The 16,954-nt window shown below is 48.9% G+C and overlaps 1 protein-coding gene and 1 pseudogene across 5 annotated transcripts in view; both read left to right on the top strand.

The window, feature by feature from the left end:
- Positions 1-16,954, top strand: part of TSNARE1 (t-SNARE domain containing 1) — a 691,098-nt gene that overhangs the window by 187,439 nt on the left and 486,705 nt on the right. The window lies entirely within an intron of this gene.
- LOC116826378 (butyrophilin subfamily 3 member A2-like) lies at positions 3,939-15,629 on the top strand (annotated as a pseudogene).

Raw genomic sequence — 16,954 nt, 5'->3', positions numbered from 1 at the left:
CCTCCTCCTCCTCCCCCCGCTCTGAAGTGTCCACTGTGGTGCTCGGACTGGAGGTGGGGTCACCCCCAAGTATCGTGCCCAGCTCCTTGTAAAAACGGCAGGTCATGGGGGCAGCGCTGGAGTGGCGGTTTCCCTCGCAGGCTTTGCAGTAGGCACTCCGCAACTCCTTCACTTTAACTCTGCACTGCAGTGCGTCCCAGTCATGGCCCCTTTCCAGCATGGCCCTTGATACCTGCCCAAAGGTATCATAATTCCTACGGCTGGAGCGCAGCTGGGACTGTACAGCTTCCTCCCCGCAAACACTGATGAGGTCCAGCAACTCACCATTGCTCCATGCTGGAGCTCGTTTGCTGTGTGGAGCCATGGTCACCTGGAAAGATTCACTGATTGCACTCCACCCTGGCTGAGCCAACAGGAAGGAGATTTTTAAAATTCCCGGGGCACTTAAAGAGTGGGTCTGACACTTGGTCACCTGAGGCTAGGGCAGTAGGGTTCAAACTGATGAGCAGAGTGGTTGAACAGGCATTGTGGGATACCTCCGAATACCTCTGGAGGCCAATAACAGCGCTTTTGGTGGCCACACTGGTGGAGCAGCGCTGCATGAGCAGCACTATATTTGTTATTCCTCTCGTCGAGGTGGAGTACAACCAGTGCTTTAGCCAGGGAGATACAGCGCTGTATGTGCCTTGCAAGTATGGATGGTGAGTGAGTTGCAGCGCTGTAAAGCCACCACCAGCGCTGCAACTCTCCCATGTAGCCAAGACCTGGGTAGCTATCTCACTGTGCTATTCGCCACCGTCTGCAGCTAGGTGTTGGGGAAAGGCGGAGTGGATCGCAGTGCATCATGGGTGTGGGTTCAGCATTCCATGATGCATTTTTCCATCCCAGCATTCCATGAGCTTCGGACTGCATTTTGCTGCATTTTTCAACTGCCCCTGTTTACTGTTCATCCGTCATCTCTACCCTGAAAGGATGACCCCACAGTGCCCTCTATTATTGTGGTCGCTGTTATGAACACATTGCGGATGGTCATGCAGTATATCATGAGCTCCCAATCTGAACAGGAATAAGAGCTGCCTGATCTTCTACCTGCCATTTAAAGAAACAACACCAGATCACTGTTGGCATTCATGGAGCAGCTGCACATGGTGGACCATCACTTTTGGGCTCAGGAAACAAGCACTCAGCAGTGGGATTGCATTGTTATGATGGTCTGGGATGACGAGTAGTGGCTGCAGAACTTTCGGATGCAGAAAGCCACATTCCTGGAACTGTGTGCAGAGATCACCCCAGCCCTTTGGTGCAAGGACATCAAAATGAGACTGGCCCTCTCGGTGACTATGAATGGAACATGGTACAGTGCCATGGGAAGATAAAAGATGTGAGGCAGACATGCCAGAAGGCAAGGGAGGCAAACCGTCACTCTGGAGCTGCACCAAAGACCTGCCACTTCTATTAGGAGCTGGATGCCATCCTTGGCAGTGACCCCACTTCCACCGCCCCCCGTTGTGCCCCTCTAATAGCCCTGGTATAAGGTGCTCAAATTCAGCACCCAGGCAATCTGCCTAAGTGCTCCACCCCTGGGGAAACTTTTCACCCTTCCCCTCACAAATATTATGGGGCACACAGCAAGTTGCTATGACCATGGGAATATTTTCCTCGTTTATGTCCAACCTGACATAAAGGCAGCACCAGCGCACCTTTTATTTGCCCATGGCACATTCTGCAGTCAAGCTGCACCTGTTCAGCCTATTGTTGAAGCAAAGCTTGCTGCTGTCCAGGTTTCCCATGCAAGATTTCATGAGCCATGGCAGTAAGGGGTAGGCTGGGTCTCTCAGGATCACTATGGGCATTTCAACATCCTCCACTGGAATTATCTGGTCTCGAAAGAAAGTCCCTGTTTTCAGTTTTCCGTACAGACCAGTGTTCCTGAAGATGTGGTTTAGTATATATTAGTGCCCAAAATACTTATATTCTCACTTATTTATCTGTTTAGTCATGTAGGCATCTGTGGTCATCCCTCCCCCTCAGCCTTGGAGTGAGAGCACACCCCCTTGCTACCACATTTCTGTAAAGGCAATCCTTGTGGGGAATTAGCAGTCATTGGAGCTCAGGCCCTCTGGGCAGGGCAGAGCACCAGACAGTCGAAGGAGCTCGGGTGCTCAGGCAGGGAGGAGCACCGAACACTCTATCACCTGATGACATGGCTCAGACAGATGGCAGACAAACACAGGCCTCGTGGCCTTAAGTGGGTAGGTGGCCACCCCAGGGGTGGGGCAGTCATAGGGGGTAGAGGGACCCGGGAGCAACCTACTCCACTGGGTCCAAGCCCAGGGCCCTAGCAGTGGCAGAGGGGTTCACCACTGGGTCGGTGGGAATCCCACCACAACACGGTGACTAGCACTCTGGCACCATCACCATACTATTGTCTGGTGTCCCTGGGCTACTTCCTATGACCCCCTTGTCATGCACCTTTATCTTGTGGGGTGTCCTCCACAAGCCCGGCTCTAACATTTCTGCGTCCCCAAGCGAAAACAAAGAGCGCCGCTCCCCCCGAGCGTCGCGTCGCCCCGCCCAAGTCCCCGCCCCCTGAGTGTCGCCCCACCCAAGTCCCCCGCCCCTTCCGAGGACCGCATTGAACCACCCAAGTCCCCGCCCCCCGAGTGTCACATCGCCCAAGTCCCCGCCCGCCCGAGCACCGTGCCGCCCAAGTCCCCGCCCCCCCGGTACGGCGGCCTGCCTCCCAAGCCCCGCCACCCCCAGCGCCGCGCTGCCGAACCAAAAAAAAACAAAAACAAACCTTGAGTGCCGCCTGGTCCCGAGGTGCCGCCCCAAGCACATGCTTGGTGGGCTGGTGTCTGGAGCCGGCCCTGGTCCTCCCTCTCCCCGGGTTACACAGCTAGTGGAAGTCTCAGCAGCTCTTCAGTGTCCTTGTTGGTTGATATCTCTGGCAGTCCCTTGTGAGTCCTCAGTGCTGCAGAGGTTCCTCTTGGGTGCAAGACCCAGCAGTGCATGGGAGGCATCTGTCTCCTTCACCATCTCCAGCGCAACTGAGCTGCAATGCCCACCTTTTAAACTTCCTGTTCAGCCTCTCTGCTTCCAGCAGGGTGGTTGTGTCTTGCCAGGCTCTGCCTGCCAGGGGGTAGATGGTGGTTTCTCTCTGTCAGGCCTGGAGGGAGGCTATGCCCCCTCGCCACAAGTCACTTTCATAACTAATGTCTTGCATGATCTCTATGGGTTCAAGTTTTTTGTTTGTTTGTTTGTTTTTGCTTTGTTGTCCCCCAGTTTTGGAAATAATGAATGTAGTATTTTGTTATTTATATGCTATTTTCATCTAGTGCAGGGGCTCTCAAACTGGGGGGTCAGGACCCCTCAGGGGGTCACGAGATTATTATATAGGGGGTCACAAGCTGTCAGCCTCCACCCCACTCCAACCTGCATTTCTTTGTTATCTCATGTCTGTGTTTTGTGGGTGTGTTTCCTGGCTCTCAGAGGAGTCTAGTTTTCTGCTGCCAACTTCTGTGCTCTGGAAGGGTACAAGGCACAGCCGAGACAACCTGAACTCCCCAGTAACAAAGTTTGTTGGTAGTGAATTAATTGAAGACTTGTCTATACAGACACATGTACTGGTTTCAATGAAGTAGCGCAAAACCCTGTATGGACACTTTTAAATGACTTGGAAATGGCTTATATTAATGTAGCTTGAGTCGATTCCTTCTTGATTTAAGAGTGTCCACACAGGGGTTTGCACCGGTTTAACCTAATAATTTTAATTAAACTAGAGCAAGTTTGAGCATAGAACAGCCCTGATATTAACATTAACTTTACTTGCTGTATATTAAATGGGAATCTGACCAGATTAACTGACCAGCCACACATGTGGACTCAGATTCGATTATTAATTTAATAGGAAATGGCTTTTGATAACTGTGTAATAAAACTTTTTGCTCATTATGAGGCACTGTAGGATTACCACAAGTTCATTTATTTCTTCTGTAGGTTTGGGCTCTGCTCCTGTCATCTCCGTGGAGGGACATCAAGATGGAGGGATCCGGGTTATATATCGATCAACCGGATGGTACCCAAAGCCCGAGGTTCTGTGGAGAGATCTCCAGGGTCAGAACTTACCATCAGCCTCTAAAAAGATATCCCAAGAGGCCAATGGCCTCTTTCAAACAGTGGTTGCCACTGTTATAACAGAGGAATCCAACCAGAAAGTGTCCTGCTGTGTCAGGAACCCGCGACTCAAACAGGAGAGAGAGTCAGTGATTTCCATAGCAGGTGAGTGACCATCCCAGCCGTGCATGGATAGACTGAGACGCTGCAGACATGGGCAGAGAGTATTTATCATTGTGTCTCCTGTTTATTGGCCTGTACTTTCCATGTACTGAGCACGTCTTGGAAGGTCCTGAGCAACCTCTCAAGTCTCTTTGACTGCAGTAGATGCTGAAGGTATTTAGCACCTTGCAAGCTGAGACACCATGGGCCAGATTTTCATAAGAGTTCAGCACCCGGCAAACATTGTTCTTCTCAATTGGGGGTGTGGACTGGGGGAGGAGAGAATTCTCCTTTGATCTTGTGCTGTAGTGAGGACTGTGTTGGAACTGTGAGCTCTCACTATCAATTTAAGAGTGGGGTTTGGGGTGCAGGTTTTCCAGGTCCTGTTTGCAGGCTAGTGGGCTCTGCAGCTAGGGTGACCAGATGTCCCAATTTTATAGGGACTGTCTTGATATTTGGAGCTTTTTTTATATGGGCTCCTATTACCCCCACCCCGACCCTCTGTCCCAATTTTTCACACTTCCTGTCTGGTCACCCTATCTGCAGGAAAGCGAGCAGAATCAGGGTTTATCTACAGGAACAGTTAGTTTGCGGCAAGGTGTAAATCTGCCTCACGCTAGCCTGGCGTGCACAGTCTGTGTGGACCCTGCTACATGCACTAACAATTCCATAGTTTGCTTTGATCTACCCTGCTTTGAAATGGGAACACTTCAGAATGCACCAGGGAACTTTTAGTGTGGTGCAGCAGGATCCACACAGCCTGTTAGTGAGCAGCAACCTAGTGCAAGGTAGATTTACGCCCCAGCCTGCCGTGCACTGACTGTTCCTATAGACGAGCCAAGTTAAAGAGGGGTGAGGTGAGTTGTGCCCACTGCCTTAGGGGGCAGCCTCTCTCTCTGTTGTGGGTTCTTGTGTGTTAATATTCTGGATTCTAAGAAATAAATTCATGTTACGCTGCAACCTCCAAGCCGGAGTATTTATGTTTATATCTAACTTCTCTGTTTGTGCTTGAACATCACAATCAGTAGGGCTGGGGGAGGGAATTCTCCTCTGTTCTCAGTGAGAGCTGCTGAATGCTAAGTGTTTATGAAAATCTGGCTAAAAAAGTCATTTTTCCCAAACAGGAGAAGAGACCCCTGGGTATGGTCTGAGCATTGCTACTTAGATGACATCTGAAAATACCAGCAATAAAAGTTCAGGCCCAAAATATCCAGAAACAAAATCTTACCTAAGAGCATCTTAATTTTTAGAGAAAAAAGGTCTGATTTTATGTATTATTATCTGCCAAATAACTTGGTTAATACCGAATGAATATTTCATCTACATAAGAATAAAAATGTTGCATTTGTAAAGCACTCTTCATCTGAGATCTCAAAGTGCTGTTAGTCTATGCTATGCCCTGTATTACCTGACTGTTATGTTCATTGCACACACTGAGAGTTGAAAACAAAACATAAATACTCTTCCTGTAAGGCTGCAATGTAACTCTACTTTATTTCTAAGAATCCAAAACTCTAACACACCGGAGCCAAATACAGAGAAAGAAAAAGCAAGCTGCTCCTTAAGGCAGAGAACCAGAACTCAGCCGCCTTGCTCTAGGCTGGCTCTTTGCAGAGTGACTTCAGAGGACCCAGATGCAGGCTCCCTACTAGCCTGCAAGCAGCACCAAGAAACTCCTCTGTATTTAAAGTGTTAGTTCATAATTTTTGCAGTTTTCAATACACCAATCACTTAGCAAGGACCCTCTAGTGAGCCATTGCTCCAAGGCCCAGGGAAGAGGACTCTAGAGGAATTTTTAGTTTGAATTTCCAGGATCAAGTTTTGTTTTTATTAAGATTCTGTATTAACACATTTTCTGACTCTCTTGTGTAACTGAACCCCAGTGAGCACAGGAGAGTCAGGAGTGTCAGGTCAGAACTCTCTGATTCTGAGAGCCAGTCTGCACCAGATGCAGCCTTGGGATCACTTAGAGTAGCCTAGGACAGGGGTAATCGATTATTTTTTGTCAAGGTCCAAATTTCTTGGTCAAGGTACAGTCAAGGTCCAGACTCCAGAGAAAATAATAATAATTAAAAAAATAATGATAATAATAAGTAAATAAAAAGATTCCAGGGTCCATTCAAAAGTATCTGGTAGCCGAGATTTGGCCTACAGTCCACCTATTGACTACCCTGGCCTAGGGAATGCTTGAACTTATGTCAGTGGGAGGTAGGTGTAGCATAGCAGAGTCCACCCCACCCCCTCCCATTAATTAGCCATGTTCAGTAACAAGGCTGGGACTTTCATTGGTTTAATAATAAAGCACAAAGGAGCCACATCTCCCTGTGTATTTCCCTGTGAGTCTTTTAACTAGTCACAGAGTCACCACTATCACTGTGTCCTGCCTTCATTCTGCATGTGTTTGCTCCCAAGTCAATGACGCTTTCTCTTGCAGAGCTGTTTTTCCCAAGGGTCAATCCCTGGATGGTGGCTCTGGGGGTGATCCTGGGTCTCCTGGCTGTTCTCATTGGCCTGGCCAGTTACTGCTTCTGGAGGCAACACAGAACAAAAGGTGAAGTAACAAGAGGGAGAACTTGGTGAGAGAGAGATTTAAAAACAAAACCAAAAGTAGTGATAGAGGCATCGAGGGGCTTTGATTCAATGTTTGGAGGAGTTTCAGGCAGTGGGAGCTGGGCTGAGGGTGAAGGGGGAGCTGAATGAATTATGACTTCACATGTGAACCAAGAAGTGTCTAGTGGTTTCACCCCGTCAGATCTTACTCAAGGATCCCAGTCGAATGTGAGTCTGAACTCTTCCATGGGGATCAGCATGGCTCAATTTGAAACATCCATGTGGGACTCAGTGAGCTGGGCTTGGAGCTCCAACATATGGAACTTGGCTGCTTGCAGGAAAATCAGAAAGCAAAGTAGGAGAAGAGAGGGGTTTGTTATGGCCCAGTTCTGCCCCCATTCTGTGCTTGCAAATAGGAGCTGTGGATGACCGAAGTAGTGCCTGTGCAAATGGAAAGGTTAGCAATTTAGCTACACTAAGATTTGCTCAGCCTAAGATCCTGCTACAGGAACAGGGCAGTGAACTCTATTGTAGTAGAAGTGCTCAGCTGTAGTTTTTTCTCTGGTCTCAAAGGGCAGATATTGGCCTTCAGTGATCTGAGTTTATATGGAGCTGGGGTTTTCAAAGCTGCCTAAGGGATCTGAATACTCAATTTTTGTTTAAATTAATGGGGCACTGAGTGTGCAAACCTGCAAGGCTGCTGTGAAAGTCCCACCCAGAGGGTTTTCTCACCTGAAGAGCTGTGAACTTTATGGAGAAATTTGTAAGTGTCAGAAGAATCGGGAAGGGGAAAGGTCTGTTCAAATGATTTCCCAGTGGGGACAGAAGCAGGTAATTCAGAGAAGCAGAGAGGAGCTGTGCTGCTTACTTGTGAAAGTTGGAACTGAGTATTGTACCTTTAGAACTGTCACCACTAGGTGTGAATTGGTTAGTTCCTGGCTGTAATAGACACATTATTTGGGTCCAGTCCACATTTAGGTGACAGGATTCACTCATTTTTTGTTGTATGTAAAGTTTGTCTATGTGCCCAGAGAGCTATGCTGGGCTCATTTCCAACACTAAATCACCAGAACAATTAACCCGTCACTGTCTTGTTCATTGTCTTGGGCCTTTCAGAGAATTTGCCACACTAGCTGCACTGGTGAGGTGTGGCTAGGATGCTGTAATAACACAAACACACTCAGGATTTGCACGGCTGGTCTGACACGCTGCTAACATTGGGAACAAGATGCTCTCGCTCAGGCTATGCTCAGCAGTGACTGGCAGATGTGACACGACCTCCATTTCCAGCAGTGTTGGTACCCCAGGGCTGACGTACCAAGGGGACGAGCTCTCAGTAGAAAGAGCGGATTTTAGAGGCGATGCCTGTAGGGGCCCATCCACACTTCACTCCCTGGCTCACGCTGACCTGAGCACCCAGCTAAAGAAAGACACTCCACCCTGTTCATAGCTGGGGCACCTACCAACTGATCTGGCCTTACAGGGAGCTGTTCCCATGTGTCACTACGATCAGGGGACAGACACTACCTACAAGCTCAGGAGTTGACCTTGGATGGGGGTGCAGGGACCAACACAGATGGACCTGTCTGTGTCTCTCCATTTGTGTCTCTATATCATATCTACAGCAGAGCTGCATTAAACAACAATAGGAACTTCACCATAAGCATGATGGAATGAAATCTCACCTCTCCCCCTTTTCTCTCTAGAGATGTTGTGATCTGAACTGGAGAATGAGAAAGGTCAGTGTTTGGGCGACTTACTTTAACTGATGTAAGGGTTATTCCCAGAAATATGACAACCCTAGTGATTGTTGTGAAAAGCAGAAAACTGGAAAAACTGATTTCCAATAAAATCAGGTGTTTCTCATTTTCCCTGATATCAATTGAGTTGTGACCAGAGTGGGAGTTGAGGGGCCTGGCTGGAATATGGGGTTGAGGAGAAGAGGAGGCAAGAAGTGCAGCTGGTGGAGCTGACTGGAGTGGGGTGAGGAGCCTGCTAACCTTAACTCTGACCTCACCCTCACCTTATACCCTAACCCTGTGGTCACTACCTCACCCTGTATCCTGAGGGATGACATGGTGAGTTTAGTGGAAATCCAGCTTTTACAGTTCTCCAGTTTTCACCAAAATCAGGAGGTTCTGCCCATTGATGGCTAGAACAAGCCCTGAAACGCTGCAGTTGATGGGATGTCTCTATCAAGAGTGATCCCATTCCAGACAGATAGAAACACTATTGAGTTCCTTGTGGGGCCTCAGCCAGAGGGGAAAGGAGACAGCCATTTACTCAGTAATTTTACCTGCATGAAGCCTTGTGTCCCCAGTATAATGTGGGCAGTGGGAATAGCTAGAGGCAGAGCCCCTGTGTGTGTTCTACTTTCTACCAGCAGAAAAATGACTCCTATGAGTTTGCAATAATTGAGTTAAATCTTCTGCCTTGTAACCCACCTCTCCTGTTGTGATGTCCCTTTGTTCATTGCAATGGGAGGGGAGGGGAGGGGAGAGGAGGGGGAATCTCAAACTTTGCAACAAGTTTCATAGACCCCTGGGGCAGGTATTGAGAGCTGTCACTATGAAATAAAAATGCCTGGTTTGTGTGGTGCACAGAGAAGCTCGGCCCCTCGGCCCTCATACTCGAGACATGGAATGAACAGCCTCAATCCCTACTCACTGAACTCACAGGGGTTTATTGCTCCCATACAGCAGGGAAGGGAGCGGGTTTGGCTCTCTCTGTGCAGCCAGCGCTGTGCCCAGGCTGTGAGCTGGCTGTAGTCATTAACACCCCTGGTGTGACCTGCCAGGCAGAAAGTGTCCAGACACATAGTGGCTGATGATATCATTGTGCTGCTTGCCACAGTGTCACTCTGCCCATTTGCTCTCTTGTGCTATTGGCTGCGGGCTACACCTCACATTAAAGAATACATTACATAAAAGAATAATTGGAACTTCACCATAAATATGATGCAATGAAATCTCATCTCTCATCCTTTTCTTTCTCTAGAAACGCTGCGATCTGAACTGGAGAGCGAGAAGGGTCAGTGTCTTGACTAGTTCCATTAACTGATGTAAGGATTATTCCCAGAAATATGACAGGGGAATCTCACCTCTCCCCATTTCTCGCCCTAGTACAGTGGTGTTCAACCTGTGACCCTCGGATCCCTGTGGGTCTGCAAACTACACCTAAGATTTCTGAAGGGGTCTGCACCACCATTCAAAATGTTTAGGGGTGTGCAAATGGAAAAAGGTTGAAAACCACTGCCCTAGGGATGCTGTGATCTGAACTGGAGAGCGAGAAAGGTCAGTGTGTGGGGCCAATGGGGTGGCATAAAGGTTACATGAGAATGTTTCCCAAAAATGTGGCAGATCGGTAAACTAGAGATTACCAGGCAGATGAGACATGTGGAATGAAGCCAAAGGGAGGTTGGGACTTAGGCTTTGTCTGCACTATGCACCTTTTAGCAACCCAGCTGTGCCACTACAGCCATGGTACTAAAAGGCACGCAGTGTAGCTGCTCTTTGTTGGTAGGAGAGAGAGCTTCCCCATGGAAGTTACAGACACAGCACCCTGAGTCCAGGCTCTCAGTAGCCCTAAACCAGCTGGTCCAGAGGTTTAGGGCTGGGACTGTTAGATGTGTGCAGTATTTAACAGAATCCCTCACATGGGATCCCTCATGTCCTGGCCTTTCATGGCCATGTAACTTGAGAAAGAGCAGGATTTCACTGTGTGTGTGTGTGTGTGTGTGTGTACATCTGTTGTGGTATCAAGAAGACATTTGGTACAGGGGGAAAGGAAGTGGAATGTATCTTCTCTCTCCCTGCACTGTTTTAACAGGCACAGCAGGTACACTGTATTTGGATGGAGGTGGGAGGGTCTTGAATTCACTGTTCCTCACCCCAACAACCTTTGAAGACAAGTAGCTGCCTCACTGCCCCTCTCCCCAGTATCTGCCCATGCATCCAGCTGTATGCGAGAAGAACAGAAGTTGGATGTTTCTGCTAAAATGATCAGCAGTGAGATCATAGCAAATGGTGACAATTAAATTTTCATCTATTAGGTTTTAGTGTCACCATCTCAACCCCACTGTCCTGAGTGTGAACAGCAAACAGCGCTGCCTGCAGACTCAGGCAGATGGCACTGGGCTGGTGCACTGCTGACACCCAGGTCACTTGCTCAATGCTACCTTCATACCCAGAAAGGCTGGATACTTTTCATGGAGGGTGAGATTTTCACCCCCATTTCAACCCCGTTATATTAGTAAAAGGACCAGAGCAGCATAAAAGGGCTCCAGAAGGCCTGGATGCAGTTGGGGGAGGATTCCTCCAGTGCAGGGAACAGCTACAGGCTGCGTTCTGAGGACCCACTTATAAGCCCTATTGTAGGGATGTGTGCGAGATGGGCCTGGGAACAAGAGGTGGGTGTCAGGAGAGGCGCACAGTGCTGCAGAGCTCCTGGGCCATGCTGCTGCCTATATGCACCCAGGGAAAAGCAGCTGTAACTAAAGGCACAAGCTAAACCAGAAAAACTCACTCCTATTACGGAATAACAGCGCTGACATGGGGTGTTATATCAGTGTAACCAGAGCGGCTTCAATTCCCACCTTACCATGTACTGGTGTAACCTTCCCATGCAGACAAGTCTTGAGTTACAGTGCGGGCTGCCTTGGCATCCAGAGCACCCAGGATCAGGAGGATGTGGGGTTTCTGGTAAAAGCCAAAGTCGCTTTCATTTGCCCTTGGTCTGCAGTTCTGAGAACAGAATCTAACCCTGACAGTTTTTAAATCATAGATCACAATTATGTGGCAATTCTTTAAGTGGGGGGTCACGCACTTTGTTGCTTGCATAAGACCAGTGGTGCATCCAACTAGGCTCCTCAAACCCACCCCCCACCTTCAAATGCACCCCTCCCCCACAACTCTGGCCTTAACCCTACTGATTGTTGTGAAAAGCAGAAAACTGGAGAAACTGATTTCCAATAAAATCAGGCTTTTCTGATTTTCCCCGATATCAATCGAGTTGTGACCAGAGTGGGGAGTTGAGGGGCCTGGCTGGAATATGGGGGTGAGGAGAAGAGGAGGCAAGAAGTGCAGCTGGTGAAGCTGACTGGAGTGGAATGAGGGGCCTGCTTATCCTAACTCTCTCACCCTCACCTTAAACCCTAACCCTGAGGTCACTGCCTCACCCTGTATGCTCAGGAATCAAACAGTGAGTTTAGTGGAAATCTGACTTTTACAGTTCTCCAGTTCTCACCAACATCAGGAGAGTTCTGTCCATTGATAATTAGAATGTGCCCTGAAATGCTGCAATTGATGGGACGTGGTTATCAAGAGTGATCCTGTTCCAGACAGATAGAAACACGGCTGAGTTCCATGTGGGGTCTCAGCCAGAGGGGAAAGGAGACGGCTATTTACTCAGTGTTCTACCTGCACAAGGCCTTGTGTCTCCAGTATAACATGGGCAGTGGAAATAGCTAGAGGCAGAGCCTCTGTGTGTGTTCTGCTTTCTACTAGTAGAAACATGACTCCTATGAGTTTGCAATACTTACAGATAAATCTTCTACCTTGTTACCCACCTCTCTTGTTCGCTTCCAGCGGCGCATCGTGCAGAGAAAGGTGAGGTTCCTTTGTTCATTGCAATGGGAGGGGAGGGGGAATCTCAAACTTTGCAACAAGTTTCATAGACCCCCGGGGCAGGTATTGAGAGCTCTCACTGTAAACTAAATGTCTGTCTGGTTTGTGCGGTGCACAGAGATGCTCGGCCCATCATCCCTCATGCTCAGGATACAGAATGAACAGACCCAAACCCCACTCACAGGGATTTGTTGCTCCCACACAATGGGGGACGGAGCAGGTTTGGCTCACTCTACAATCTGTGCAGCCAGCACTGTGCCCAGGCTGTGAACTGGCTGTAGTCCTTAACACCCCTGGTGTGACCTGCCAGGCAGAAGGTGGCCAGGGGCATGGTGTCTGATGTCATCATGCTGCTTGCTCCAGTGTCACTCTGCCCATTTACTCTCCTGTGCTATTGGCTGTGGGCTACACCCTGCCCCATCACCCCAATGATAGACTAATCTCTCCCCAGAGCTGAGCTGCATTAAAGAATAATTGGAACTTCATCATAAATATGATGCAATGAAATCTCATCTCTCATCCTTTTCTCTCTCTAGAAACGCTGCGATCTGAACTGGAGAGTGAGAAAGGTCAGTGTGTGGGGCCAATGGGGTGGCATAAAGGTTACCTGAGAATGTTTCCCAGAAAGGTAGCAGCTCAGTAAACTAGAGATTACCAGGCAGATGAGACATTTGGAATGAAGCCAAAGGGAGGTTGGGACTTAGGCTTTGTCTGCACTATGCACCTTTTAGCATCTCAGCTGTGCCGCTACAGCCATGGTACTAAAAGGCACGCAGTGTAGCTGCTCTTTGTTGGTAGGAGAGAGAGCTCTTTCGCAGACACAAATCTTCCACCCGCAATGAGCGGCAGTAGCTTTGTCGGCAGGAGAGCTCTCCCACCGACAAAGCACTGCTCACACTGGCGTTTTAAAATCTTTTGTTTTTTGTCATTCAGAGTTGTTAAAACACAGACACGAAAGTTTTGTCATTCAGTTGCTAGCGTAGACAAAGCCTCAGTGTAAAGATCGTCACTGGACGGGGAGTCCCTCCCTCACCCTGGGGACTTGGCTGTGCCTGGAGGCCCATGGGAAGCGATAGCTCAGGCTGCGGCTATAGAACTGAATGGGCTGTCGCACCTTAAGCAGAGCAATGGGGAGGTTCAGGGGCTTTAGCTTTTTTGGCACCCCAAGCACAGCAGTCTGGCAGCCTTTGGCAGTGCGCCTGCGGGAGGTCTGCCGGTTCTGCGGCTTTGGCGTACCCAGGCCCTGAGAAGCCCTAGCCCGGCCGGTCCAGAGGCCAGGATCGTTGCTGGGGAGTGTTAGATGTGTCCAGTATTTAACAGAATTCCTCACATGGGATCCCCTGTGTCCTGGCCTTTCATGGCCATGTAACATGAGAAGGGGCAGGATTTCACTCTGTGATGAGTAGGGGTGTGTGTGTGTGTGTACATTTGTTGTGGTATCAGGGAGACATTTGATATTTGAGAGAAGGAGGGGAAATGTATCTCCTCTTTCCCCTCCCTGTTTTAGTATGCACAGCATGTATTTGAATGGAGGTGGGAGGGTCTTGAATTCACTGTTTCTCATCCCAACAACCTTTGAAGACAGGTAGCTGCCCCACTGCCCCTCTCCCCAGTATCTGCGCCTGCATCTAGCTGTGCAGGAGAAGCACAGAAGTTGGATGTTTCTGCTAAAATGATCAGCAGTGAGACAATTGCAAATGGTGACAATTAAATTATCATTGATCAAGTTTTAGTGTCACCATCCCAACCCCACTGTACTGAGTGTGAGCAGCAAACAGCGCTGCCTGCAGACTTAGGCAGATTGCACTGGACTGCAGCCCTGCTTATACCCAGGTCACTTGCTCAATGCTACCTTCATAACCAGAAAGGCTGAACACTTATTACATGGAAGGTGAGATTTTCACCCCAGTCTCAACCTTGTTATGTTAATAAAAGGACCAAAGCAGCAGAAGGCCTGGAACCAGCTGGCGGAGGATTCCTCCAGTGCAGGCTGTGCAAGGAACAGCTACAGGCTGTGTGCTGAGGATCCACTCACAAGGCCTATTGTAGAGGGGTGTGGGAGATGGGCCTTGGAACAAGAGCAGGGTGTCAGGGCAGGGCCACAGCGCACAGCGCTGCAGAGCTCCTGGGCCGTGCTGCTGCCTATATGCACCCAGGGAGCGGCTGCTGTAATTAAAGACACAAGCTAAACCAGAAAAACTCTCTCCTATTACAGAATAATAGTGCTGACATGGGGCGTTATACCAGTGTAACAAGAACGGTTTCAATTCCCACCATACCATGTACCGATGTAACCTTCCCATGCAAACAAGTCCTGAGTTACAGCAGGGGCTGCTTTGGCATCCAGAGCACCCAGGATCAGAAGGATGTGGGGTTTGTGGTAAAAGCCAAAGTCACCCTCATTTGCCTTTGGGCTGCAGTTCTGAGAACAGAATCTAACCCTGACAGTTTAAATCATAGATCACAATTATGTGGCAATTCTTTCACTGGAGGGTCACACATGTTGTTGCTTACATAGGAGCAGTGGTGCATCCAACTGGGCTCCTTAAACTCATCCCCCACCTTCAAATGTGCCCCCGCGTGTGAAAAGCAGAAAACTGAAAAAACTGATTTCCAGTAAAATCAGGGTTTTCTGATTTCCCCCCATATCAATAGAGTTGTGACCACAGTGGGGAGTCAAGGGGCCTGGCTGGAATATGGGGGTGAGGAGAAAAGGAGGGGTGATGGGGGAGCTGATTGAAGTGCAGTGAGGGGCCTGTTAACCCTAACTCTGACCTCACCCTCACCTTAAACCCTGACCCTGAGTTCACTGCCTCACCCTGTATGCTCAGGGATCACACAGTGAGTTTAGTAGAAATCTGGCTTTTACAGTTCTCCAATTTTCACACACATTAGGAGGGTTCTGCCCATTGATGACTAGAACATGCCCTGAAATGCTGCAGTTGATGGGACATGGTTATCAAAAGTGATCCTGTGCCAGACAGGTAGAAACACCATTGAGTTCCATGTGGGGCCTCAGCCAGAGGGGAAAGGAGACAGCCATTTACAACATGGGCAGTGGGAATAGCAGAGCCCCTATGTGTGTTCTGTTTTCCACCAGTAGACAAATGACTCCTATGAGTTTGCAATATTTGCAGATAAATCTTCTACCTTGTAACCCACCTCTCTTGCTGTTCACTTCCAGCGGTGCATCCTGCAGAGAAAGGTGAGTCCTTTTGTTCATTGCAATGGGAGGGGAGGAGGAATCTCAAGCTTTGCAACAAATTTCATAGCCCCCTGGGGCAGGTATTGAGAGCTCTCACTGTGAACTAAATGTCTGTCTGGTATGTGTGGTTCACAGAGAAGCTTGACCCCTCATACTCAGCACACAGAACTAGCAGACCCAAACCCCATTCGCTGATCTGAGGGGGGATTTGTTGCTCTGCTACAGCAGGGATGGGAACCGGCTTGGCTCACTCTGCCCTCTGTGCAGCTAGTGCTGTGTCCAGCCTGTCAGCTGGCTGTAGTCATTAACACTCTGAGGCAGAAGATGGCTAGGGACATGGTGGTGGATATTGTCGTCTTGCTGCTTGCTACAGTGTCACTCTGCCCATTTGCTCTCCTGTGCTATTGGTTGTGGGCTCCACCCTGCTCTGATCCCATCCCCTCACCCCAGTCTGCTCCCAGGGAGAGTTCCTTCAAATTCCTCCTGACCCCTGTCGGTGTTTGGTTTGTGCCCTGAAGCAGGAGGGGGTTTCTCTCCCTTCGAGTCAGGGGCGGCTCTGGGTATTTTGCTGCCTCAAGCACGGCAGGCAGGCTGTCTTCAGTGGCTTGCCTGTGGGAGGTCCGCCAAAGCCACAGGACCAGCGGACCCTCTGCAGGCATGCCACCAAAGGCAACCTGCCTGCCACCCTTGCGGCGACTGGCAGAGCACCCCTGTGGCTTGCTACCCTAGGCACACGCTTGGCGTGCTGGTGCCTGGAGCCACCCCTGCTTCCAGTATGCTTGTGTTTGAGAATTAGCACGACTCTGGATATTTGCATTTCTCTATCAGTGCCTGAGCCTTTCTGAATCCTTTGTCCATTTAGGGTTATTCTTTGCTTGTCCGTTTTGTTTTAACCCTACTCAGTGTAAAACTGCACGTTCTCATTAGCCATACAAATGTCCTTTTGTTTTATTTCTGTTAAACTCTTGTCCTCAGTGCTATCTTGTGGCAGGGAGGTCCACAGACTAATTATGCATTGTGTAAACAATAGTATTTCCTCTTATAGTTTGAAATTTGCTACCTTTCAATTTAGTTGAGTATCCTCTTGTTCTAGTAGTAGAAGGGAAGGTAGGGCTGAGAACCCAATTTCTTTCTCTCTCACTGTTTTCTATTTCTGTCATGTCTCCTATTGAAACTAAAATGTCCCGTCTCTTTCAGTCACTTTTAATAAGGCTTTGTCTTCAGGGCTCTAATCATTATTATTGCCCATCTCATTAACATCCTTTCTGAGATAGGGCAACCAGTACAGATAAGGATG

This window comes from Chelonoidis abingdonii, chromosome 2 (genome assembly GCF_003597395.2).
Source record: "Chelonoidis abingdonii isolate Lonesome George chromosome 2, CheloAbing_2.0, whole genome shotgun sequence".
NCBI lineage: Eukaryota > Metazoa > Chordata > Testudines > Testudinidae > Chelonoidis > Chelonoidis abingdonii.
The sequence above is the reverse complement of the archived record's forward strand: the minus strand, read 5'-3'. Positions and strand labels throughout refer to the sequence as shown.